General features: G+C 40.3%; 1 long non-coding RNA gene across 1 annotated transcript; it reads right to left on the bottom strand.

The window, feature by feature from the left end:
* Positions 1 to 15548: 15548 nt before the first annotated feature.
* On the bottom strand, positions 15549 to 16958 carry LOC134476161 (uncharacterized). Its single transcript, XR_010047707.1, has 2 exons — positions 16717 to 16958; positions 15549 to 16529 (listed from the first exon to the last, which is right to left on the bottom strand). It is a non-coding gene; the product is annotated as an uncharacterized LOC134476161 (long non-coding RNA).
* Between the last annotated feature and the right edge of the window lie 9658 nt (positions 16959 to 26616).

The raw sequence follows: 26616 nt of genomic DNA, 5'->3' as shown, positions 1-26616 counted from the left end.
TTAGTTTTGTGGGGTACTAAAGTGCCCTGTGTCTGTGGTATGATATTTTCTCAGAGTTAGGGAGGTGAGTGGGTATTTTAGTGGGTAAGATCCCCAGGGAGAAGAAACCACACAGAGCCAACATTAGCAACAGTAGTAAGCAAGCATTTTTATTATCCAGCCTGTATATATCAGTCATCCTCAGGCATTATTTCTTGCATACTGTCACAAGCCTGAGCACATTCATGGCTGTCTATGTTAACTCATGCTTATATAACTGTGTCCATGGTGTGCACATGCCAATCGGTTGGGTGAGGTCCATACAGGTCCTCATACCCTTTGATATTGAAACAATATGCAGTGGTTTTTCTCATTCCACCAACTCAAAAATCAGAGAAAATGTGCTTATTGTAAGTGACTCATAGGGTGGACTCACGTATGCAAAGAACACGACAGCAGTAAATGTACAGCATAATACCACTAATCCTACCGCAGTGCAGGTTATGGCCATGCAAAGCTAGGTGGATCCCAAGGATTCCCACCACTACATGAGCAGGTCCTGCTTCAAGGAATCAAAGGCACAAAACTCCAAGCCCATTACTTTTTTTTTCATTTTTTAATTTTTTTTATTTAAAGAAAGAAAACAAAATTAAAAGAAACAAAATACAAAAAAGCAAAATGGTATAGAATATAGAATTCCAAAAAATTAACATCATAAAATGACTAGTTGATACATTACTTATTGTTGTCTTAAAAATAGTTGTTAAAGTTACAAAAACAAAGCATAAAATGTCACTGAACACTGAAACATTGACAGTGCAAACCCTCCTATTCAGTGATCTAACAGAAATTTAGTAATATGGTCATCTATCTTACATACTATACATACCATTATATCCTTTAGAGCACTTTTCTTCCCTTTCTTTTTAATAATATCTATTATACTTTTTTGGGAACCATTACTTTGTCAGTTTTTATTATTTTTTACACTAGAGAGACAATGTGACATTTTCTAATGTGAGTCTTATTTATTTTACTAATGAGAATATTCTTGTTACCTTCATTTACCTATAAAGGCCCCAGGATCATCCTTTTCTATAGCTAAGTAGTATTCCATTGTGTAAAAATACAATTTTTTCATCCACTTGTTGTTGATGGGCAGTTTGGTTGTTTCCAAGATTTAACTATCACAACTGTGCTCCACATATGGGTGCACATATATCACTGTGACATGATATTTTCAATTTTTCTGGGAAAATACCCAGGAATGGAATAGCTGGATTAAATGAAACTTCCATCCTAGTTTTTTGAGGAATTTCCACATTGATTGTGATAGTGCTTTCACCAGTCTGCATTCCCACCAACAGTGGAGAAATTCCTTTTCCCCTCCATGTTCCCCAACATTTGTTTCCGTTTATTTTTGATGGCAGCCATTCTTCCCAGAGCAAGATGAAATCTCTGTGCTGTCTTAATTTGCATTTATCAAATGACAAGTTATGGTGAACATTTCTTCATATATTTGTTTGCCATTTGTATATCTTCATCTTAGAACTGTGTGCTCATCTCTGATGTTCATTTTTGGAAAGGGTCTTTGATGTTTTTCAATTCTTTATATGTTCTGCATTTAAGTCCTGTGTCTTATATCCAGATGCTTTCTCAATCTGTTAGGTTTATTTTTCCTCATTTGTCTGATTTCTTTTGAAGTATAAAAACATTTAGTAATATGACATCCCAGTTATTGATTCTTTGAAATATTTCCTATGCACTTTGTGTTTTATTCATGAATTTTTGGTCTACTCCTATATATCCAAGATTTCTACCTACCTTGCCCTCTAGTAGATTTTTTTTTAATATTTAGATCCTTGATCCACTTGGATGTAAGTTTAGTGTATGGTGATAGTTATGGGGCTAGTTTCAGTCTTTGGTATGTAAACTCAATGTTTCCAACAGAATTTATTAATGAGGTTATCTTTTTACAGTGAACACATTTAGCCCCTTTGACAAATGTAAGGTGGCTCTGTGTCTTTGTAGTAGTAGTGTTCACATCTTCTAATCTGTTCCATTGATCCTCAGGTCTATTTCTTTGCCAGTATCATGCTGATTTTATTACTGTGGCTTTGTAGTATAGTTTCAAGTCAGGAATTGAGATGCCTCCTGTCTTGCTCTTGTTGCCAAGAATTGTCTTTGTTATTCTAGTTTTCTTCTGTTATCAGATGAGTTTTAGAAATATTTTCTCTAGATATGTAAATATATTAATGTTGATTTGATTGGGATTGCATTGAATCTGTGTAACAGTTTTGGAAGTGTGTCCATTTTCTCAGTGTTGGTTCTTCCTAACCAACAGGAAGAAATATCCTTTCATTTTCTAAAATTCTCTTTAATCTCCATTTTCAGAGTAGTATAATTTTCAGCATATAGTTCTTTTACATTCTTAGTTGATTCCTAAGTATTACATTTTGTCAGATGCTACTATGAAAGGCTATATTTCCATAACTTTTCTCTCATGGAGTTTTTTGTTTGTGTGTAGGAATGCTATTGATTTTTGAGTGTTAACTTTGTATCCAACTGTGCTGCTGAATTTGTTTATTACCTCTAGTAGTCTTTCAATGGAGTTTTTGATGTCTTCTATGCAGAGTATCATGTTGTCTTCAAATAATGATAACTTAACGTCTTCTTTTCCTACTTTTTACTCGTTTTATTTCTCACTCTTGTCTGATTGCTCTGGCTAGTATTTCCAGAAGTATATTGAATAGGAGTGGTGATAGTGGACATCCTTGTCTTGTTCCTGATTTTAGTGTGAAGGCTTTCAGTTTTGTTCATTTAGTATAAAATTGGCTGTAGGTTTTTCATACATTGTCTTTATGAAATTGAGGTACATAGTGTCTATTCTGAATTACTGTAGGGCATTATCATGAACAGGTGTTGTATGTCTTTATTTTCCATTTGTATATCTTCATCTGAGAACTGAGTGCTGACCTCTGATGCCTACTTTGGAAAGGGTCTTTGAATTTGGGGGCTTGACATTTTTCAATTCTTTATATATTCGGCATAGGAGTCCTTTGTCTTATATCCAGATTCTTTCTGACTCTGTGGGGTTTTTTTCACTTTGTTTGATATATGTTTAAGTACAAAAACTTTTTAGTAATATGTTCCCAGTTGTTGATTCTTTAAAGTATTTCTTGTGTGGTTGTGTTTTATTCATGAATTCTCTGCCTACTCCTATGACTTCAGATTTCTACCTACCATGTCATCCAGTAAAATTTTGTATCTTTTTTAGTATTAAGATCCTTGAACCATTTTGACTTTAGTGTATGGTGATAAGTATCAGTCTAGTTTCAGTCTTTGGCATGTAAACTCAATGTTTCCAATAGCATTTATATATGAGGCTATCTTTTTCCAGTGAACATGTTTAGCCCCTTTGACAAATGTAAGGTGGCTCTGTGTCTTTGTAGTAGTGTTTGCATCTTCTAATCTGTTCCTTTGATCCTCATGTCTATTTCCTTGCCAATACCATGCTGATTTTATTACTGTGGCTTTGTAGTATAGTTTCAAGTGAGGAATTGAGATGCCTCCTGTCTTTCCATTGTTGCCCGGAAATGCTTTTGTTATTCTAGGTTTCTTCTGTTACCAGATGAATTTCAGAAATACTTTCTCTAGATCTGAAGGTAATGATATTTTGATTGGGATCGCATTGAATATGTATAACAGTTTTGGAAGTATGCCATTTTCACAAAATTGACTCTTCCTAACCAAGAGCAAGAAATATCCTTCCATTTTCCAATATCCTCTTGAGTCTCCATTATCAGAGTAGTATAATTTTCAGCATACAGGTGTTTTACATTCTTAGTTAGGTTGATTTCTAAGTATTTCATTTTTTTAGATGCTGTTGTGAAAGGCTACATTTCCATAATTTCTCTCTCATGGAGTTTTTTGTGTACAGGGATGTTATTGTTTTGTGAATATTGACTTTGTATCCAGCTATTCTGCTTAATTTGTTTAAATGGTTTGTTACCCCTGTAGTCTTTCAATTGAGATTTTGGGGTCTTCTATGTAGAGTATCATGCCATCTGCAAATAATGATAATTTAACTTCTTCTTTCCCTATTTTATTCCTTTTATTTCTCCCTCTTGTCTGATTGCTCTGGCTAATATTTCCAGAGCTATATTGACTAGGAGTGGTGGTAATGGATATCATTGTCTTGTTCCTGATTTTAGTGTGAAGCCTTTCAGTTTTTCTCCATTTAGTATAACATTGGATGTAGGTTTGTAATAAATGGTGTTTATGACATTGAGGAATATAGCATCTATTCAGAGTTACTGTAGGTTTTTTTTATCATGAACAGGTGTTGTATGTTATCAGAAGCTTTTTCTGCATGCATTGCGATGATTACATGATTTTTATTTTTGGCTCTGTTGATATGATGTATTATATTCACTGATTTGTGTATGTGGAACCATCCCTGCATTCCTGGAATAAATCCTACTTGGTTATGTTGTATAATCTTCTTGATGATTTGCTACATTCTACTTGCCTATATTTTATTGAGAATCTTTGCATCAATGTTTATTAGTGAGATTAGTCTATAGTTTGCTATTTGGTTGGACCGCTATTTGGTTTTGGTATCAGAGTGACACTTGCTTCCAAGAATGAGTTAGGGAGGACTGCTTCTCTTGCAGTTTCATTGAAGAGTTTAAGAAGTATTGGAGTCAGATCTTCTCTGAATATCTTATGGAATTCAGCCCTGAATCCAGCAGGATCTGGGCTTTTCTTTGTTGGTAAGTTTTTAATCATGCTTTTTATTAAAGTAGCTGATATTGGGTTATTCAAAATTGGTATATATTCTTGATTGAGCATTGATAGGTCACATGTTTCTAGAAATCTATTTCTTCTGTTTTCCACCCTATGTGAGTACAGATGCTCAAAGTAGGTGTTCATGGTGTTTAAATTTCCATGGCACATATAGTGATTTCTCTTTTCAGTCCTTATTGTGTGTGTTTTTGCTTGATAAGCTTGGCTAGAGTTTTATCAATTTTATTCTCTCAAAAAACCAATTCATTGATTCATTTACTCTTTATACTGTTTTTTTGTTTCAGTTTCATTAATTTCTTCTCTAATCTAGAAATTTCCACTCTTCTATGAAAGTTGGGTTTGATTTGCTCTTCCTTTTCTAGAAGCTTGAGATGTAGCATTAGGTTATTTATTTGTGTTCATTCCATTTTCTTGATGTGACTACTTATTACTATGTATTTCACACTTAGGACTGCTTTGTGTTCCATAGGTTGTGGTATGTCATTCTGCATTGTTATTGTATTATAAGTATGGTTTTATTTCTTCTTTAATTTCATCTGTAACCCATTGGTTGTTCAGAGGTTTTTATTTAGTATCCATGTATTTATGCACGTTATGCAGACTTTTCGCCACTGATTTCCAATTTTAGTGCACTATGGTCCCATAATATGCATGGGATAATTTCTCTCCAATTGCATTTACTTAAAAGTGTTTTATGGGATAATATACTGTCTATTTTGGAGAATATCCCATGTAGAGCTCTGAAGAATGTATGTTCTGATGTGGTTGAGTGCAATACTATGTAAACATCCACTAAGCCCATTCACTCACAGTATGATTCAGTTCTGTTATTTCTTTGCTGACTTTTTGTCTAGTTGATCTAACTCTTTGTGACAGTGGAGTGTTAAGGTTTCCTATTACAATGGTGTTCTTGTTTGTTTAGTTCTTCTTGTCCATTAGGATTTATCTTACATAGTTGGGTGCTTCTATATTTGGTGCATATATACTTATAATTGTTAGTACTTCCTGTTGTATTTTTCAATATACAAGTTTGTAGTGGCCTTTATTAATTCTTTTAATCATTTTAGGGTTGAAATTCACTTTGTCTGCACACAGAATAGCTACCCGTGCGTGCTCTTTTCTGGTTTCCTGTTGCATGGAAACAGTTTTCCATTCTTTGATTTTTAATCTGAGTTTCTTTTTGATTCAGATGTGTTTCTTTTATGCAGCATACTGTGGGATTCTATTTCTTGATCCATTCTGTCAACTTGTTTCTTTTGATGGGTGAGTTGAGCCCATTTACATTTATGGATATCACTGATATGTGCTGGCTTGAATTTGCCATATTGTGTTCCTGTTTTTGGCTTCCTGCTTTCCTCCGTTGTTTAGTTTTCTGTCCATCCTGGTGATTTCTTTCTGTTGTTCTGGAGATTGTGGTTATTTTTATCTCTATCTAACATGTCTTTCAGTATTCTTTCTAGGGTTGGTTTGGTGGACCTGAATTTCTTCAGTTGTTCTTTATCATGGATCTATCTTGTTTCTCCATTAAATTTGAATGAAAGTTTTGCTGTATATGTCATTCTGGGCTGAAAGTTGTTTTCTTGTAAGGCATGAAATACTTCACACCAAGCTGATCCTTAACTTGAAGACTTGTGCTGAAAATTTTGCTGTGATTCTAAGAAGCTTTCCTCGATAGATGAATTGTGTCTTTTTTTCTAACAGTTTTCAGTATTCTGTTTCTAAGCTGTGTGTCTCAATCTTAATTATTATATATCTGGGTGTAGATTTATGTTAGTTGTGACTGTTTGACAGTCTGTATGCATCACTTTTTTGTATATCAGACTTTTACAGCCTTTGAGAAATGTACTACTATTATTTCTCAGAATAGTTTAGTTACATCATTAGTATCAACTCCTGTACCTTCACTGATGTCTATTACTGTTATGTTTCTCTTCACATCATCTTGAAGCTACTGAATTGTTATTTCATGTTGCTCTGTTGTTTTTAGAAGTTCTACCCTATCATGATCACTATGTATGCACTGTCCTCAAGCTATCTTCATCTTCTTATGAATAGCTTTACCAGCTTTCAATAGATTTTTGTCTTGGATATCTCTTTGCACTTATTTCATGGATTCTGCTTATTTTCTACGTTATTCATTCAAAGTTTCAATCAATTTCCTATGCTCTTGTCTTTTTTAAATCTATTTCTTCTCTAGCTATGTTGTGCAACTAGTTTAATAAGGTTAGTATTTCTGTCTTTACATGGGACATTCTTTCTAATTTGATTTCCACTATGGCCTCATGGATTTCTGTCTTTACTTCAGTTGCTATCTTTCCAGAGATTTCTGGTATATGACTTTTAAGATCCTCTATTTCAGTGTTACCTATACTTGCCCCTGATTGACTAGATGTTTGAGATTGCATTTTGCCACTTCACCTTGTCATTTTCATCCTTGGGATACATATTTGGTCTTTCAATCCCAACACAGTGCGGATTTTAGAGTCCTATTGTGTGGTTGATGTTTGTGCAATTGCTGGGTACCAAAATGAAGAGGAGAGCCCATCACCTGAATTCCTCATGCAGGGCCTGTTTTGTGAGTCCTATATTCTTCCTGGACTAACTACCCTAAAAGAATAGATCTAGGCAAACTCTTAGTTCTTGCTATTGCTATGTCTTTAGGTTGTTGCAGGTCACCAGATCTCCCTGTCTATAGTGTTTGTGTCAGCTGAGGCCCTATTGTGGCACTGGGTGTTTTATAAGCTCTTTAATTTTTTTCCAAGTGAGGGGAGGCCTTATTGGTACACTCCTCATCTTGTCTGATGTTCTCTGTGTGGAGTGTTACTCACTCTCTTGCCAGGTTTGCCCAGGGCTTGTAGTTGGGGGGAGCTTCATTTCTGCTCCTATTTACCCACTGCAGACCTCTATTTTAGGGGCACACTCACCACACTAACTGGAGCCTGCTGACAGCTTCTGTTTGTGTGAAGGGTTCCTGAGTTTCTCATTGAGCCAGCATGGTAATACTCTGTAGTCCAAGGTTTTAGGAGAAAGGGTCAGAGCCTAAGGTCAACTGTAATACTAAGTCCAGGAGGTGGGGGAGTTTCTGACTGTGTGGACCTGAGTGGCATTCCAGTGTGTCCTTGGTTGTGAGGTTGTGGGGCAGACCCATGGTGGCAGTCCGGGAGTCTCAGGTGAACATCCATTTATTGTAAGGCCTCTTGGTCTTCTCTCTGTTGGTCAGAGATATAAATGCCATATTCTACATGAAAGACACTGCAAGTAACTTGTTGGGCTATGGTTCCCAAATCAAGGCTCATGTGCTTTTGCAAAACCAACTTTCACATTTGATAAGTTTCATCCATGAGCAACACCAGGCCTAGCAAGTAAAGTTAATGGTGTGGGCCTGCATTAACAAGGATTTAGGTCCATGATTTTTGTCCTTGGTAGCAACACAGCCACTAGAGGAAACCACTAGGCCATCTTTACAATATGGTGGTACCAATAGAACAGTTTCACAATATTGCAGTGTTTCCATAATAATGGGTTTGATGGCGTTGTGGATATATGGAAATACCCAGGTGGTGTCCTGGTCAGTGTAGGGATAGTTATTGCCAGCCCTAGCTGACACAGATTTAAGAGGCTTCCATAGTAAACCAATCAGTGGGCACCACCCTAATGAGCTTGCCACCCCAAATGTCTGCATCATTTTTCAGTGATACACAGTTACACAGGTGAAGACATATCCACACCACAATGGGGTGCCCCAATGCTGCATTTACCTGTTGAGCAAAAGTGGAGTTGAGTCTAGTTATGCTCCTTAGTTCCCTGTTATCCATCCTCAGACACTGTACATAACAGGCCCCAGTCCCTGTGGTGTGGTCATGCTCTCCATATCAGGACCTTGCTGGTCTAACATCAATGATCCCAGGCTGCTGCTGTCAACAAGTTTATCAAAGTCTGCTTATCTGCTCACAGGTTGTCCTTTTCACATTCTGTAGAACTTGTCACATAGAGGCAGTGCTGGCTAGAATAAATTTGGCACATCTGCTGTGGGCTCAACTTTGTGTATCAGCCCCATTTTCCCATAGCTATAACATCCATATTGGGACAGTTTGACTCACATTTTAATTCAACTGTCTCGCCAGCTCCCATATTCCAGGGCTATATAGATTGTATATGTGTATCATGGGTAGAGAGGAGCAGTCCCTCAAGTCCCCCTCCTTGGGCTAGGGGCTCCTCCACATCCACCTTCTGTCAAGTAGCAGGCGTGAGGGAACTCACAGAGACTGTCCTGGTCATGGGGCCTTACCCTCAGAAGGAGGCGGAGCTCCCTGGTTCATGCAGTGTGATTTCAGCAGGAGCCTGCAGTGATTCGAAGGCCTCGGTGGGATCCACATGTCTATCACTTCTGAAGGCCTTCAACATACTCTTGGAAGTCATATGGACCCTTCCCAGTCTGTACATGTCTCTTAACATTATCAGTAATCAGGTAAGTGAATATTCATCTCACAAGGAAAAACCCTGCTCATGTATTGAAGAGCACTAAGAGCCGACTTTGTTTCTTAGGTCAAAGTACACTGGTATTGGTGAGGAAGGAGACTCCTTTTGCATTGCTAGTGGTATATTCACTTCAGAAATCATTTTGGTAGTTAATTTAACAGTAGCACATCTGACTACCTTAACATTCTGTGCATCCATTCCTATGTCATGAAGAGAATTTCACAAGATATTCACATCAGCTTTGCTTTTATAACTGAAAACTACAATGTGAATATCCAATAACATCTAAATGAAGAAACAAACTACAGCAAGCTATGAATTGAAATTCTAATAAAAATATAAAAACACTGTGCAGTAACCTCGGAATGATTGATTGGTGAAAGAAGGCAGAGAGGACAGATTTTGTCCAGTCATTACATACATTTGCAAAATATTAAAAGATACAAGGCAGGTCAGTCTGTGCCTATCTGATACATGAGATAATACTCTATTCTAATAAGAGTTGCTGTGGATCAGGAATCCCGGAAGCTTTTCTGAGGCTGCTACCATAGTAGTTTGATACACAGAGCTACATACTCACCGGACATGCCCCTCGGGCAGGATTTGCTCTCAGGCTTTATCCTTTGTCTACAAGAAGGACTCAGGACAAAAGCCTAATGTCTCCTCTGTCTGATTTCTTTTTCTCACTCAAGGTTCATCAGCCTCTCCTCAGGGAAGCTGCAGAGATAGTAGTGACTTCTTTGGAGCCAGAGATCCAGAGATGAACCAAAAAAAAAAAAAAAAAAAAGAAAAGAAAGAAAGAAAAAAGAAAAAAAAAAAACCACCATACTGGGGAGAACAAAGGAAAAGATCAGGAGATTGGTCACAGTTATTTTGTGTGAACCTAAGTAGTACCATCACATAATCTGTGCCATATTCAGTTATTTAAGAGTGAGTCAGGAACTGAGGAGAGCGCTCATGATACTATACTTGCTTACCATGCATGAGGCCTTGGGCTCAATTTTAGCACTGCTAATGCAAAATTAAAATAATAATAACAATAAGCCATAAAGTTAGGACCATAGGGCTGGGGATTTAGCTCAGTGGCATAAGCACCTGCCTTGCAAGCAGGCAGTTTTGAGTTCGATCCCCAGTATCTATATAAAGGAAAAAGACAAAAAAAAAAGTTAGGACCATAATATAGGGAACAGGCTACTCACGATATCACAAGATGAACTTTCAGCTACTGAGTAGGAGCACAGGCCATAGGCCTGGTGGCTCACACAGGTGTAAATATAGGAGCTATAGACTTAGATATGGGGATGTAGCTCCATCCATAGTGCTTGCTCAGCCTGTGTGAATTCCTGATTTGAGTCCACAGCACCAATACATAGAAGAAATTGAGATGCTTAGGGAAAATACAGATGGCCCACATGGTCCACAAAGAAATCATGCAGGAAAATAGGGAAAATATAAATCAATGCATTTCCACACCCTCATGAAACCACCAGGGAAACATGTCCAGGTGATCAGTCTAATTTCTGTGACCACACAGCAGGAGCCAGCATTGTGTGCACTGTGTTCCACCTCCATCCTACCCTTTCCTGGATTTCACTTCTAATTCTGTGCTCTCTGTATATGTGACACCAGCCCAAAGATTTTACAAATGTTATCTCACATCACTGATCATGTTCCCAGGTGACAGATTCCAGAATGACCTCCATAGAGAACACTAACACATTGGGAAGCTCCTGAGAGGCATGGTGTCTTGTCTAGGTTGACATAAGAAACCAGAGAAACAAGTTTTATCCAAACCCCTGACTTTTGCATCAGAGCTGAGACCCTGCCTGCACTCCTGTTTTTTCTTAGCTGTGGGAAATATTTGCATCCTGCCAAGGGTCCATCACTTGGGTGAAGAAGCTGTTGTTTATTGTGAAGGACAATGGAGAGTCATTCTATGGGATTCCTTATTATCCAGAGCAGGAATTTTTGTGAGATATCATGGTCCACACAGAAATCATGCAGGAAGCTGCTGGGTGCATTTAATTATCAACTTACTAGGCTCTGATAGATATAATGACCAGATTAAACATAAACACGGTTGTCTTGTGCTTTAATGTTGTACAGGCCACACAGTCACCCTGGAGAGAATACCATGTAATACCCAAATTACTGTGAATGTGCCTAACTTCCTGGCTTCTGTACATGTGAACACATAATAGGGTAAATGAATTTCCTCTAAGGCACACAGAATGCCGTGATGCATCATTATACAAAGTGAAGATGGAGGAAAGGCCAGAAGAACCCACACTCTCTGTCCACTCACTTTGCACATATTTATAGTACAGCACCCCTATAGAGTGACCATGAGTTACGCTGCAGATACCACTTTTGCTCAGAGACAACAGGCCCCAAGGGTTGGAAAGGGAGGTATGTCAGGCTTCCCTGAAGAATGGAGGACAGGTGGTCTGAACACTATTAGGGACGTCTGTCAGCATGTGCAGACCATCTGGGCCAGCACTACCCCATTCAAGGCAAAGAAAAGGCTGGGGCAGGGCTCTGCAACTGCAGGAGTAGGTTGATGTCCAAATCTATAAGATGCCCAGTTGAGTTGGACCAACCTGAGCTCACTGAAAATGAGAACTGCAGTCAGGGGGTTTGGCCTGGGTCTGTGGCGTTCTAGGGAGTGCATGGGACACTTTACACAGACAAAGACTCCAAGATTTGGGGCCTTCTGCAACACTGAGACATGCAGAAGTGAGCGGGTCAAAGAGGAATGGGAAGCTTTCCTGGGGTGGATTAGTGCACAGAACTGACTGTGACAGGCACTGGGAAGTTCTAGGGCCTGCAAGGAACAAGGATAGTTGGTGATTTTTCTCTTTCTGCTGACACAGGGGAGTACCTGTGTCAGCATGGAGCTCAAGTCCCACATGCAGAGTTTATGCTTGATCCATCTCCAGTGACCTCACCAGTTTTGGGATCAAAGTGAAAACTATGGCCAGGCAGCCTGTGTTGAGAAATTCTAGAGCTGAGGCTTTTACTGGCTCCACAGCAAGCATCCTGAGCTCCACTTAGGGCCACTCCTACAAAGCACCTCCCTTTCCTTTCCCCTCTCCTTGTACTCCTTGTATTATTTTAAGTTTACATTTCCACAACTAAGTCTGTAATTCTTTTGCACATTAAATTCTAGTACAATATACCTTTAAAGATAAGATACCATTTGCTTCATCATGTTCAATTCAGTAGCATATAAGTACATCATCTATTTGTACAATTGCCACATCTGTTGATTTCTAGGTCTCTACTCAGTTTTGGACCCACCCATACCCCTGTCCTCTCCTGCTATACCCCACCCACCTCTGACCTTTTTCTCACTGCAATTTAGTACTCTGGGTCTTTAATAATCATTTATCAGATTATGTTCAGTCAAATTTTACTGGAAGACACTGGCTGCTGTTGCCCTTTGATAGAAGAGAAAACCCCAGGTAGACAATTCTATCAGGAAAATGTAGAGAACATTGTGTACCTAGTCATCTTTTTATTTTGGAAAATGTTCCCATGACTTCAGTGATAGGAGGGAGCTAGAAATGTCTGATTCATTGCATTTGAAAAACAGAAACAAGTATAATCTACAAACTACAGCAAGAAACCTTTCCTTACAAGACATAGTCAGACAGATAGTTTGTGATACAGGTGGAAAAGTGGTGTCATGAGTTCATTCTGTGAGAGATGAAAAATTCTTATAAATCAAAAGAGAATCAGCACAGGTGGCCAACAAGGGCAGAAAACACTGAGCCTCCAAAGCTGATTCATGCAGGCACACATCCCTGATATGTGCGATGTCTCCATCTGATGGCAGGTTTTAAGGCAGGTCCTGAACAGCACTGGGGAGAACTTGGTGGGCAGTGCAGAGCCCCATCTGGCAGCTCCCATCAGAGTGCTATGACTTACAGAGGTTTATCACTTACAGAGAGCTGCACAACTTTGAAAGATTTCTTTTCAGGAGTTTGATTCACAGCTGTTTGAAGCACAAAGGAACTGGGACTATCCTTATCTTCCATGTAAAGGGTGTGGGGCATCAGTGTGGGCCACAGGATGCAGGGAAAGTTGGGGGGATGCTGAGATTGGTCTCCCTGCGTCCACAGGAAAAGAAGCCAAGGAATCTGATCATGAAATAATACATGGGTGTGAGAATAATGATCTCGGTTTTCAAAGTGAAATGACTCTGACATTATGGGGTTCTGCCCTAGATCCCAGATCTCCCAAAATATTTTATGGTGGAGGTTAAATAAAAAGTGAGAAATTATATGATTTGTAGGCCTCCACTTTGGTGGTAAAGACAAAGGATTCTCTGTGTCAGTCCACTTATATTAGGACCAAGGACAAAGGGCAGAGAAACTGAGGAATGTACAACCAATGAGCAGGACCTTGGGAGTCACTTCAAGGATATCTCCAAGTAATGAATCAAGTCAATTCAGTAGCACTGTCTTATCATGAAGACATGGTAGAAGTGAGACTGTAGGAGTAATCTTTGCATCTGCAGTCTCTACCTAGTTAATTGGTGTTGGAGCCAGACTGTCCACAGCCTTATCTTGCCTTTTGAGGTATCTCAGGCCTCACAAGCCACTACAGGCCTCAGCCAGGACCTGTGATTCATAGAGGTTCACTTACTATGAATCAGTTCCTGTCTCCAGGCAAGGGGTCTGGGCCGAGGACAGATTGACAGCTAAACATAGAAAGCCAATTAGTAAAATTTAAATCCTGCTCAGAGCCGCTTCACCTCCTAGTGGTTTCCAACATGACATCAAGGTGCATCCACACATAGACATGTAAGAATCTATGTCCAAGAATGGTGTCTCAACACTGTAGTTACTTGTGGTTACCCTGGCTCAAAATAAAAAAGAATTTTAAAACAGAAGTTAGTCTAGTTCAGTGCAAGGCCCTTGTCATAGTTTATGTCTGTGGCCCCCAGGCCTCATGCGTTTCTATTACGCATTTTTGACTGGTTCATTGTTTATCCCTTGGACCAGGGGTGTGAGAGCTACACTGACCTAGGGGTGGAGCCAGGATGTGATTTAATGGCAGAAAGAAGGCCTGTCTTGCTCTTTTACCTGTTTCCTCCTTGCTGTTTGCAGCAGCCATGATCCTTGGCCCTGCCATGCCAGCCTGCCTTAAAGCAAAGTGAGTATGGACTGAAACTTCCAAAAATTGTAAGAAATAAACCTTTCCTTTCCCAACATTTGGCATCAGGTATTTTGTCTCATCAACAAGTATAAAGTAACTAAGACAGCCCTGCATTCAATTCCTAGAATTCAGTTAAGGAAAAAACAAACAAACAAACAAACAAAAAAACAAAAAACCTGGGAGCAAGGGGAAGGCCTGCAGAATACCACTGCTTGGGCTTTCTGAAGAGCAATGTGCCCCAAGTACCTTGAGCCTTCACACCTTTCTTTGGCAGTCTGATTTTTAAAAATGATCAGTTCCACGAGGGATGGTGAAAGGAGGATGTTCACCCAAGAATACAAAATCTCAGTCACGGTGGAGAAGAAATTTTGAATTGTCCACTAAACATTATGGCGACCACAGTTAGTAAAAAATTAGCTTTCAAAACTGCTAAACAATGGGATTTGCAGTCCTAGTCACTGTGAAAGAATTTGTAGATTAGTAAGGCAGGAGGTACATTAAATAGATTGATTCTTTCTACAAAGGAGCCATAGATTAAAGGCACATTTTTATCCCATAAACATACATAATTATTGTGAATTTCTAAATAAGGAAGCCTGTACCTATACTCCCAGCACTCTGGGAGGACCACAAGTTTAAACTCAACCTGTGAAATTGAGTGCATTATTTAGACCCTGTCTCAAAAAAAAATTTTTTTTAAAGTGCAGGGGCATATAGCCCATGCAGAAATCCCCAGGATCATTAAACATAGAATATAAACTGCATAATATGAAACTGCATACCTCATACTAGTTTCATACTATGCAGTTTTAGAGTAGTTATATAAATTATTCTATAGTATATAAATATACTATAGTTTCATAGTATATAAACTGCATAATATGAAATAATCTATTTATAAGGGTTTTCATACTTTTTATTAGTATCTATTTGTGCTACATTAAAATAAGATAAGAGGAAAAAGGGTTTGTTCATTTTGTTCAGAGATAAGGTCTTGCTATGTACTGCAGCCTGACCTTGAACTCACCAAGTATTTCAGGCTGGTTGGCATTCCCTGGAGGGTTAGGCACCTGGGTAATCCTCCAGAGTGCTGGGATTACAGGCATGAACCACCATGCTCAGCAAGAAAATATTTTTTAATTTTATTTTAAAGAGAATGAAGCCAAATGAAACAAAACAGAATAGAGTCAATCAAAATAAAAAGACGAACATGGTACATGACTTAAAAGCAAAATCCAACAGTAGGTTGTGTGGCCTGTCTCTCAGTCTGCACAGAAAATGACTCAACATCTTGCTGAACTCCAAATTTTCCACGATAATTGGACAAATACCTAGATTTTGAAAGATGTAAACATGGCTTCTTTAGGCACCAGTTCGTGTCAAGTGTCAGGGAAAGAACAGAGAACTCTCAATTAGTATTTCCAAATTCTGGAATTTATCCCATGAAAAAACGATATATGCTCAATGCAACTTTTCTAAGAGGAACTAGACTTTTGTACATGGTCAGTAACAGGATAACTAAGTAAACCTCTACCTATGCAAATAATATAAATATTCAACACTATGCAAATATATCAATGATATGAGCAAAACTGGGTAGTAATGGTTAGAGATAGCCGAATACGGGCAAGATGTGTATTCTGTAGCAAGGTTCAATTACGTGGGTGAATTATTTTTATTTGTGGTTTTAAATTTTTAAACCCTACTGATCACACTTTGCCTTGTTGTCAAAGCCCCTTGCTGCATTCAGTCTCCTCAGAAAACCTAAACACCCAAGTGACACCAATATTAAAAGAAGCAGAAACCCCTTATCAATGGAAGGGACTTGAGCCAAAGCATGTGCAGGTAGAATAATAACTGCTATTTACTATAATATCTTGGTCCTCTCTCAGTCTCTGCAGGGAGGAGCTCAGAGTGGAATGAAATCGTCGTTTGGGCGGTAAATGTCCCCCGCTCAGCACAGCCAGGTTCAGTGACAGCAGAGGCCATGTGAGACCTGAGCGGCCTCCCGCAGGTCCCACTCCAGGACCGGGCTCCCAGCAGTGCCTGGCGGGGGTCAGGGACTCCGGACTGCAGGCCAGGCCTGGCTGTGCCGACCCCTGAAGGAGAGGAGGGGGGAAGGGAGAGAGGGGCCTTGCGGGCTGAGGCCGGGTCGCCCCCAGAGCCATGCCCGCTGCCCTGGGCCCGCGACCCCGACGGCAGGACTCCCCGCCGAGGCACCTGCGCCCGCTAACCTCGGGGCCAATGGGCCACGCCACCGCTCACAGCCGGCTCCCGCCCGCCTACCTGGCCCAGACCCCAGCCCCTGCCCCGCCGCAGGCTAGGCCACTGAAGAAAGAGCGTTCAGGTCTCCAGAGGGCTTCTCTATCGGCAAAATGGCGACTCCGTGCACAATACCGGCACCCACCGTGAGGGCGAGGCCAGGGCCGGCGCTGGACTGAGTGGGATGTGCAGGCGCAAGGGGAGGGACAGTCTGTTGCAAGGCCAGCGCAGGTTGGGCCAGGTGGAGTGTAATCTTCGCTTGAGGCCAGTGGTGGGGCTCAGCGGCTTGGGAGGCGGGGCAAGGGGCGTGGAGAGAAGGTTGGGACCCAATAGGTATGTAGTCCTCCTGTTGTGGGCAGGGGGGCGGGATGAGGAAGGGGGCGTGGCTTTGGGGGATGGGTCAGGCTGAAGCAAGTTGTGGTTGCAGGACTCTGATGAGGCTTGTGGGAGACTTAGCCCCAGGCCTGCAATGACAGGAAGCAGAGCAGTGGACTGAGTCTGAAGCTTGGAATTTATGGATGTCTGGACTCAGACATCTACCCTGGCTTGACCTTAGGCACAGTGCTTCTGTTCTGGGAGCCTCAATTTTCACTATTTTATTCTCCTATTATTTCACTTTGAAATATTGAGGGTTTATTTCCATTAAAAAAACAAACTATTATGAATGGCAATAGTCATCTCTTGGCACTGCTGTGTAGATCCAATGAAGAGCTCTTCCCATGGTTCCTAGCATATAGCAAGTGCTCAGATACAATTGTTATTTGTGTTGTTGCCCTTCTTTTATTACAGAGAAATGAGTGCTTTCGGTATCCATCATCTGATTTCTTTATATCTTAAATGTATCTTTACATGGGGCTGGGGATTTAGCTCAGCTGCATAAGCGCCTGCCTTGCAAGTAGGGAGTCGTGAGTTTGTTCATTGGTACCAATAAAAAAAAGTATCTTTACATGTTAATATAACATATTAATATGTAACACTTATAGGTGTCAGGCCAGGGCCCCTTTGAGACGCTTTACATATGTTAATTCTTACAAGAGTGTGAGTGAGGAATTATCTTCATTTTCATAGCTGTGTGAGCCTAGACACCAACATTAAATACCTTTTCCAATAACAAAGCAGTGGGCAGAATTTTAACACAATGGGCCCAAAACCAACACCTCTGTTAACTAAGCCATAATTAGCACAGCACCGCTGCAGTTCTGCTTTGTATTTTTCACATGAGTGAGGCATGAAATTGTTCAGGGGAGGTATCACAAGTAGCTAGAGGCATTTTGTGTTAGGGTGCACTAGAGGATCAGATTTAATTTGTGTGTGTGACAGATAAGGATTTACAAAGCAGGCTTAGGACGGCCATCTGCAGAGTCCGGTGAAGAAGAACGCAAAAGGGCCAGGTGCTCATTGGAGATGCAAAAGGTCTGCACACAAGTCTAAGGCCTGGAGCTCACAGCAGAGTCCTGGAAGAGTCTCTGGCAGGAAGCAGAAGACTCTGTGCTAGGAGCCTGGAAATGACACCTAAGTTGATGGCAAGGACTCAAACTCTTCTGAAGAGGCAGAAGCCAGACTTTCTCCTTTCCATTTTTATTGCCTCCAGGATGCACTATTGGTTGCCCACCACACACAGGGAAGGTCTTCCATCTTCAATGAGTTAGTAATACACACACAAACACAAAACTGTGATAAAACAATCACCTAGGAGTTCTTTGCTTGTTGGCTGTTAGTTTTTGAGACAGGATTTTCTTTGGAGTTCAGGCTAGCCTTCACCTCACTGTGTTGCTCAAGCTAGTCTCAAACTCAGATTTTCCTCCCTCAGCCTGCCAAGTGCTGAGTTTACAGGTGTGCACCACCACACCCAGTTCCTCCTTCATTTGAATGCACTTATTCCATCATTCTTGCCATTTTCTTCTGAATCAATTCTGGAAGTGCTCTTATGAGGATCTTCAGTTTTGCTGTTGTGGCTGCCTCAAGGTCTTGAATCAGTTCAAATTATTCACCTTTCAATGATCATTTTGATTTTGGAGAAGAGTCAGAAGTCACAGGGTCCAGATCTGGTGAATGAGGTGGAAGAAGACACACCATAGTGTATATATGAGCCGTTCTTCCATTGGATGGCACTCAGCAGCAGTACTCACTATATTTTTATCTCAATTTGTAAAGACACTTGCAAAAGAGGACTTCCAAACTGCTCCAAAAATTACAAGAACAAATGGAGAAGTGTGTTTGAAGCAAGGAGGTGTATTTTATTTAATTTATTTTGCGAATGTATTTCTTAAGGAGGATTAATGAGTATGTATCTCTTATTGTAGAAAATTTAAAGAATTTGAATATTAGCTGTATATTTTCATCAGCCCTTGTACTTCTTCCTTGAGGTTATTAAGTAAACATCTGCATATTCAGTGTCATTTATACAAAATGATTGGGAAAAGAAGTGTTTTGAATTTCTGATTTTTTATTTATTGGAGAACTTGCATAGACATAATAAGTTGTCTTTACGATGGGACCGAAGTCTAAACATGAAATTTATTTATAGTTCATATATACTTAATACTCTGAGCCTGAAGATAATTTTATACATTATTTGTATTAATTTTGTGATTAACGTGTGTATTGTGTTGTTTCTCTGGTGTGGGAAACTGAAAATGTAGATAAGGACTAAAATAAAATAGATATTTGAACATTTTCTAATGAGATGGGGAATTATGGATGGAGGAGGAAGAAAGGAAGAAGGGGAATGAAAAAAAATGATGAGGAAAGAAGGAAACAAGCCTTCCATAAATAAGGAGGGGAAGGGAGTTGAAGGAAAGGTACGGGAATGGAGAAAAAAAAGATTCATATCATGTATGGTACAAATTTCCCACGATTAACATGATCATTATTTACATCTAAAATGTACCAATAATCTTAATTAAATAACATTTTGTGTTTGAATCAAAATTTCCTTTTGTGGAATTTCTCAATTTGGCACTACATCAGTACTCAAAAGTTTTGGATTTTGAAGCATTTCAGACCTCAGGTTTCAGATTATGAATTTTCAGCCTATACTTGGATAGTGATTTGATAAATATCCCCCTACCTCAGTAGATCATAAGCTTCATGCTGAGAGTATGAGAGCAGTCTCTTTGCCTCTACTGGTGTCATAGTTTATGTCAGTGCCCCTCCCAAGCATCATGCAATAATGAATGTGGCCAAATCCAGTATTTCTGATTGGTTCATTGTCTAGCACTCAGATTGGTGGTATGAGTGCTACACCTGCCCAGGGGTGGAGCCAGCATAGAGTGGAGGGAAGAAGGCATGCCTCACTCTTTTGCTGTTCATGCTTGCTGTTTGCAGCCATGATTAACTGCTTCCCCTCAACCATGTCACTTTGCCTTGGAGCCAACTGAGTATGGACTGAAACCTCTGACCTGTAAGAAATAAACCTTTCCTTCTTGCATGTTGGGTGTCAGGTATTTTGTCTCAACAACCAATGAAAAGTAACTCACACAACTGGTAATCAGTGTTTCTCAATACCCAACTCAATGCCTGACACAAGAATGGTGTGCTCTTGTTGACAGAAAGAAAACCAGCAGTAGCACACAATTATAGATTTGTGTCACACAGAATTTCACTCCTTCCAAGGCTCTGCAGTGAAATGAGGTCCCATCAGTTTTCCTCTCTGTAGGCACTAAGCTTGTCATTTCTTTTGCTTTATGATAGCAGATAATGCTCCTCTATCCATGTTCCATTCTCCCTATGGTCTTAAAAATCAATTGTAAGCTGTTATACAATCTCATGATGGGCATGGAAGTCAGGACCTCCTGCATGCTAGGCAAGTGCTCTACCCTCAAGATACGTTCCAGTCTTCCCTTTCTTATTGCTGGACTTTAGGCCATGGGAATGTACTGCAGTTTTAGCCCCAAGCTGACTGAAGTTATTTGACAGGACACTGTAATCAATAACTACCCAACTGAGCCCAGTAAAACGAGAAAATTGAGTGCCAAGTATAAAATTTTGCAATAAGGCACTGAGTTTGGGAATGCCTTGTTATACAACAATGGCTAATGAGCAAGATAGGAGCATGAGAGGCACTAATCACAATAACCAAGGCCAGCAATCAGTCTAGGTATGTGGCAGCAAGAGAATGGGCAAAGCAAACATGGCATACGCATGTGCACACACACACACACACACACACACACACACACACACAAACACCCTGTTCAACCATAAAAAAGAATGAAATCCAGTCATATGCCGAAAAATTCAGGGAAATGGAGGATATCATGTTAAACAAAATAATTCAGACAGACAAATATTGCATGTTTTTTCTCATATGTGAAAACTAAAAAATAAAGTAGAAGAGGGGTTATACAGGCCTGGTAGGAGAGTTAGAAGAGAGCGAGAAGATAGGAGAGGGGTTGACAAACTTGACCAATACACAGTATATGTATATATGAAAATATCATAATGAATCCCCTTACTCTATACAACTAGTATTTGTCAATAATTATAATGTGTAAAAAGGAAAATAAATGGATGAAATTTTAAAGCGTGTGGGCATTTACATGCTAATGCATATGCTGCATAATCCCTTGCTAATCGCATGCTCCTGGGTGGGGCGGGTGTGAAGGTAATAGGAGTGCAGTGATTGTTGGGAAAACATCATTGGCCATATTCAAGGCTCAGACACTTGCATGTGGAACATGAATCAAGAGTCCCAAGGCTAAGAAGCTAAATGACAGAAGGTCACCTTGCCCCAAGCCATGTACTATAGCAAAATGATCCCCTGCCTTCATATGGCAGGGAGGTAGCTGCCAGACACCAGGAACAGGGTCTACATGCTGACTCTCCTATTGTAGAAATGACCTTGAATAGATCTGGTCACTTTTACACACTTAGTTTTCTCACTTACAAATGATCACTTATATTAGCAGCAGTATAGAGAATGGAGAGGAGAAACAGCATTTCCACGTGTTCATGAGTTAGAGGTGGCCCGAGGGAACTGTTTTGCAGCATCTTCTTCAGCCTTGCATCTCTGGCCATCAAGGATGAAGAACAAGGCTCTTGTTTCCCTAAGGAAAACAAGAGGACAATGGGTGGTCCTGCAGTAGGAGTCAGCAGAGGCCTAAATCAGGTCACCATGCTGGGGAGCTTTGAAGTTTCATCATTGAATCTTCTAATTTTTCTTTTTCTGTTTGTCTCTCAATCATTGTTTTGGTAATTATGGTAATATTTGCATATTTCAAAAAGTACAACAAACAAGGAGAAAAATTAGAAATATTTGCTCTTTTTCTATGTAGAGAGGCAACTATCTTTGTTACATTTTTTAGCCTCTCTTTTCCTGTTAACAATTTATTGTAGATGTGGTTCCAGGGTGATTAATTTAGGTTTGCATGATGGTAACAGGAATCAGTGAAATAGGAATTTAAAATTCTACCAGGCATTAAGGACAGGAGCCCCAAAATGGAGTCAGGAAGTCCAAAATGGAGCCTGCTGAGTTGTGACCTTCCAGGGACCTTACAAAAACATCTGCTGACTGTCCTGCAGTTTTTTGGGACCTGTCAAGAGCATGATCATGCAGGACATTGGCTGAAGGGTACATGGGCTGTGCATGGGCACTGTGTGAACACTTGTTGGCCTGTTTTGTGGACTCAAGGAAGATTTTGTTGGGTGAGGTCACAAAATTAGAGAATGTACATGTTGAAGACATCAGCAACAGTGGTAGGCAGAGTGGAACAGAGCAGAAAACCACTGTTCTTGATGTATAATTCTTACACAGGTTGTTATCTCATATTTACATTCTTGTGCAGTGCTCTAACCTGTTCATATGAGTTCACCTGTGCTAAGTCATGGTTACATAACTGTACCCCACTGTGTGCCTGTACAGACAAGCAGGGTCATGTCCTCAGTTGTCTTTAGATGTCCCTGAACTGTGAAGCAGTCTGAGTGGTTCCCCACAACAATACATAGATTGAACCCTGAAAAGTAGGTAGTCTTCCATAGGGTAGCTCTTTTCTAAACTCATTAACAACTTCTCGATAAAGGCTATCTCATGGGTAACCTACTCAGAACCCACTTCTTGCTGGTGGAAACTTTACTCCCATGCCTTTACATCTATCAGAGAGGAGGAGGATAAGGGGTAAATTGCTTGTGAAGTCCCCAAAGACAGCAGGGAGGCAGACCTCAGCACATCAGCAGCATCAGGCAGCAGGCAGGGAGAGTTGTGTCTTTATTGTTCAGCCTCCATATATGTTGTTATGTTTACATTCGTGCATGTTGGCCTCCCAGTGGTGCCACAGGCTGATGACCAACCTTCTACCACAAAGACCGCTGAGGGACAATTACAATCCAAAGCCTCACACACACAAACAAGAAGCGTTTCTCATGTGTGCATCACCCAGAAGCCAACACTGGTGTCCAACTCATGTCGCCTGCACTTCCTTCCCATCAGTGGAACACTGCACTTCTTACAGCAGAGGAAAAAGAATTTTTACTAATTATTCAATGTCAAGCACAAAAAATAGATGTCTAAATAAATGGTACATGGGAAATCGTGTTGCAATTCAGGTGCACCCCCTCAAGGCAGCCCCATAAAACAAATGCAGTGAAGTTTGTTGTAGATGATTCCCAGAGTTATTTTCAGAGACAGCTCCATGATTACACAGACTCCTGAGTCACATGTGCATCTGACTGGTAGTTAACAAGTATGTTCCTGCATGACAGGTGTTGGAGGAGTGAGGATATTCATTTGTTCTCTAAGTCTAGGGAACATCCTTCAGTTTCACCTTCAGCGGGTTTGCATACTGTCCTGTAGCCATTTCCTGACTTACCTCAGAAAGTCTTAGCTTTCCTGATTTTGTTTTATTGTCTTTCACAGCCCTGACTTTTAAGGCTTCTAGTGGGTAGTGACATGTGTCACTTGCATTCGTGTCTCACAACTATTCTCTCCTTGCCCAAACCCTAGTCAGGATCCTCTGGTCACCTGACAGTGTCTGAGAAGTCTCCACAAAGAGGAGATAGGGACCTCCATTCATCCTGGGCCTGGTGCAGAGGTTCCAGTCTTGTCATGGAGGAGAATTGCTATGTATCCCTAGGAGAGCCTCAGGTAAATTTGGTAAGCAGATTCAAAGATGCAGGCAGTCAGAACAGAGTGCAGGTGCTCAGAGAATGAGGCCCATTATGGGCTAGGGCTGGGCAGCTTCTGTGTTATGGGGGATGGAAATCTGTGGAATTTGTGAATCTATAGAAGGCAGGGCCTCAAGTTACAGGCAATAGGCAATGGCCCATTTTCTAGGTAAAAGGCAAAAGAAGGCCCAGTTTAAGGCCTTATTTTATCTTGAAGACAGTGGATTTTTTCTCAGTGAGTTTCTTGGAAGGAAAAAAAGACATTGTAACTTTGGATACATTTGTATCCTGAAGCTGGGATTTCCCAGGAACCATCTCTGGCTATACCTGGCCTTCACATTTACCAGTCCTCTGGACACATCTTCACAAACCAAATTGTGCTGTCCCAGCAGCATTCCACTGAGACTCTGGGTTCTGCATTCTTTACCTTAAACAAAATGCATTTGTAAAACTTCCTCCAGAACAAACACTCACATGGCCTAGTATAGCACAAAGTCCCTGGGGTGACCAGAAGTTAATCTAGTTTAAGTTAATCTCTTATCCATATCTGGGTCAAATGGGACCAGCAATCCTTGTTTTTTGAGGAATCTCCACACTGATTTCCACAGTGGATGCACCAGTCTATGCCCCCACCAGCAGTGGAGAAGCTTTCTTTTTGCCCACAACACCTCTAGAATTTCTTATTGGTTGATTTTTTGACATAAACATTCTTTTCCGTGTGAGGTGGAATCTCAGTGTTGTTTTAATTTTTCACCTATATTTATTTCATATTTCTCACTCTCAGTTCATTTTTGCTTCTGTGTTCATATCTGCATTGTTCAGTTTTAGCAAGTGTCCTGCTAAGGCAGTTGGCCACAAGCCTCCATCCCTGATATCTGATCACCCTTAACATCCAATTGGCTCCTCATCCTCCACCATCACACAGCTCACGCCTGTTCAGCCTGGCCTGCCCTCTGCAAGCATCCCATTAGGCTGTCAGGAAACAGCTCCCTTCCATCTGCTGCTCAATCTTAGTGTTGTCAGCTCCCTGACCTGACCTTGGCCTGCAGCTGTACATCCCTAATTTTCCTAGGTGCATGTGGAGTTCTCTGTCTTCCACTGTTGAACTCCTCACAGTGACATCTGCCTCTCTCAGGATGGTCCCCATATTGTGAGAAACTTTTGACAACACAAACAGGGCCCAAAGTGGTGGCACAGAAGAGTGTGGCAACTTCCTGAATGAAATAAGTCAAGAAAAGACCTGGGACCAGCTGCCTACTGCTTCCATGGTTGGTTGTACTGTCCCTGTCCCAGGACAATTTTTGTTGAGATCAGGAGAATCTCAGGTACAGAGTTAAGACTGCATATGTTTAGGGCATACAAAAATAACAAGTGCTCCCTGTCACACAGTGTACATCTAAAGGTTAAACAGCGGTAAAACATATTTCAACATCTCTTTAAAGTTCGTCATGGTACTTAACGTTTGATCTACATCTACTGGAATTTATTAAATAAGCATTTTGTTATTGCATAAATAAGATATAATTGTATTGGTTAATAACTATATATATATATATATATATATATATATATATATATGGTCGTTAATGCTCTATCCTAAATTTATTAGATTTCTACAGATGTCTGTTAAAAAATCTAAATTTTGCCTAAAGTGTAAAATCTAAGTAAATGTACACAAAGTTTTTATATGGCATTGAAACTAATTATTGCCAACCTCACGGTATGTCAAATACATTTCTTGTATCAAGGATGTAGGGTTTTATATGATATAGCATGTGAGAAAGACATCTTATCGTATTGATGACTCTAAACTACAGTTGTAGGTGAGATCTGGGGTATGTAGGAGAGATGGCGACCAGAGGAAAGTGATTCGGTTGATGACTTTGTCCCAGTCCATTTGTGTGCATATGCGGGTTTGGTTGAGAGAGATGCTGTTTGCACAAGGTCCCTAAAGTGATGTTTGCACGGTGACAGGGCTTGGTTGGTTGGCTGGCTTTGTCTTCTGCAAAAAGTATTAACCAGCATCCCTCTCACTCAGCCCAACTGCACCAGGAGCCCTCTCTAGTCCAGCATTGTAGTTCACAGGACGGCCAGAAGGTGGCAGCGGAGCAGCGAGTCAAATTTGACAAATTTGACAAGAAAGCAGCAAGGAAAGTGCAGCTTTGGTAACAAGGAATAATAATGGAAAATGTTGAATTCAATGAATTTTCATAAATGAAATGAACATTCACCTTTCATGCTCTTTTCTGGCTGCTTCTCCTCTCCTCCCCCAAGATAAATCCTATCCAGTGATTAGTTTGTCCTGTTTTTATCCGTTATACATGTGCATGTTCATTTATATCCATATATGTACTCTTACAGTTTGTGTTTTTTGAGGGTCTGACTTTTTCATTTATCTTTATGTTTGCGAGATTTACACACTGACTCATTCACAAAGCCATTACATTTATGACATGCTTCGTGTAGTTGTAGATGTCTTTCTTCTCATGGCTCTGTGTTTCTCACCTTCATTTGTTCCTTCTCCTGGCTGCTCTTTTCTCCTCACAGGTTGATTGCCATCTTGAACTGTATAGTGAGACTCTGTCTCAAAAAGACAAAAAACCATTAAGTCAATGAAAACACTGGGGATTGCATTTGTTACTGTGGATCATCTTATGCTTTTGGGCCACTGTTTTCAGCTTTGAATTATATTAAATCTGATACATGAAACAGACCAACAGATGACTTGAGTATTGTGTGTGTTGCTCTGAAACGAAAGTAGTATGAGCCAACCTTTAACAAACTATCAGTGTGCATGCAACAGCCAAGGTAAAACTAATTGTG

This window comes from Cavia porcellus, unplaced genomic scaffold (genome assembly GCF_034190915.1).
Source record: "Cavia porcellus strain 051 isolate PalLab524CR breed Dunkin Hartley unplaced genomic scaffold, mCavPor4.1 scaffold_5, whole genome shotgun sequence".
NCBI lineage: Eukaryota > Metazoa > Chordata > Mammalia > Rodentia > Caviidae > Cavia > Cavia porcellus.
Note: the sequence above shows the minus strand (reverse complement) of the source record. Positions and strands in the feature narration are given on the sequence as shown.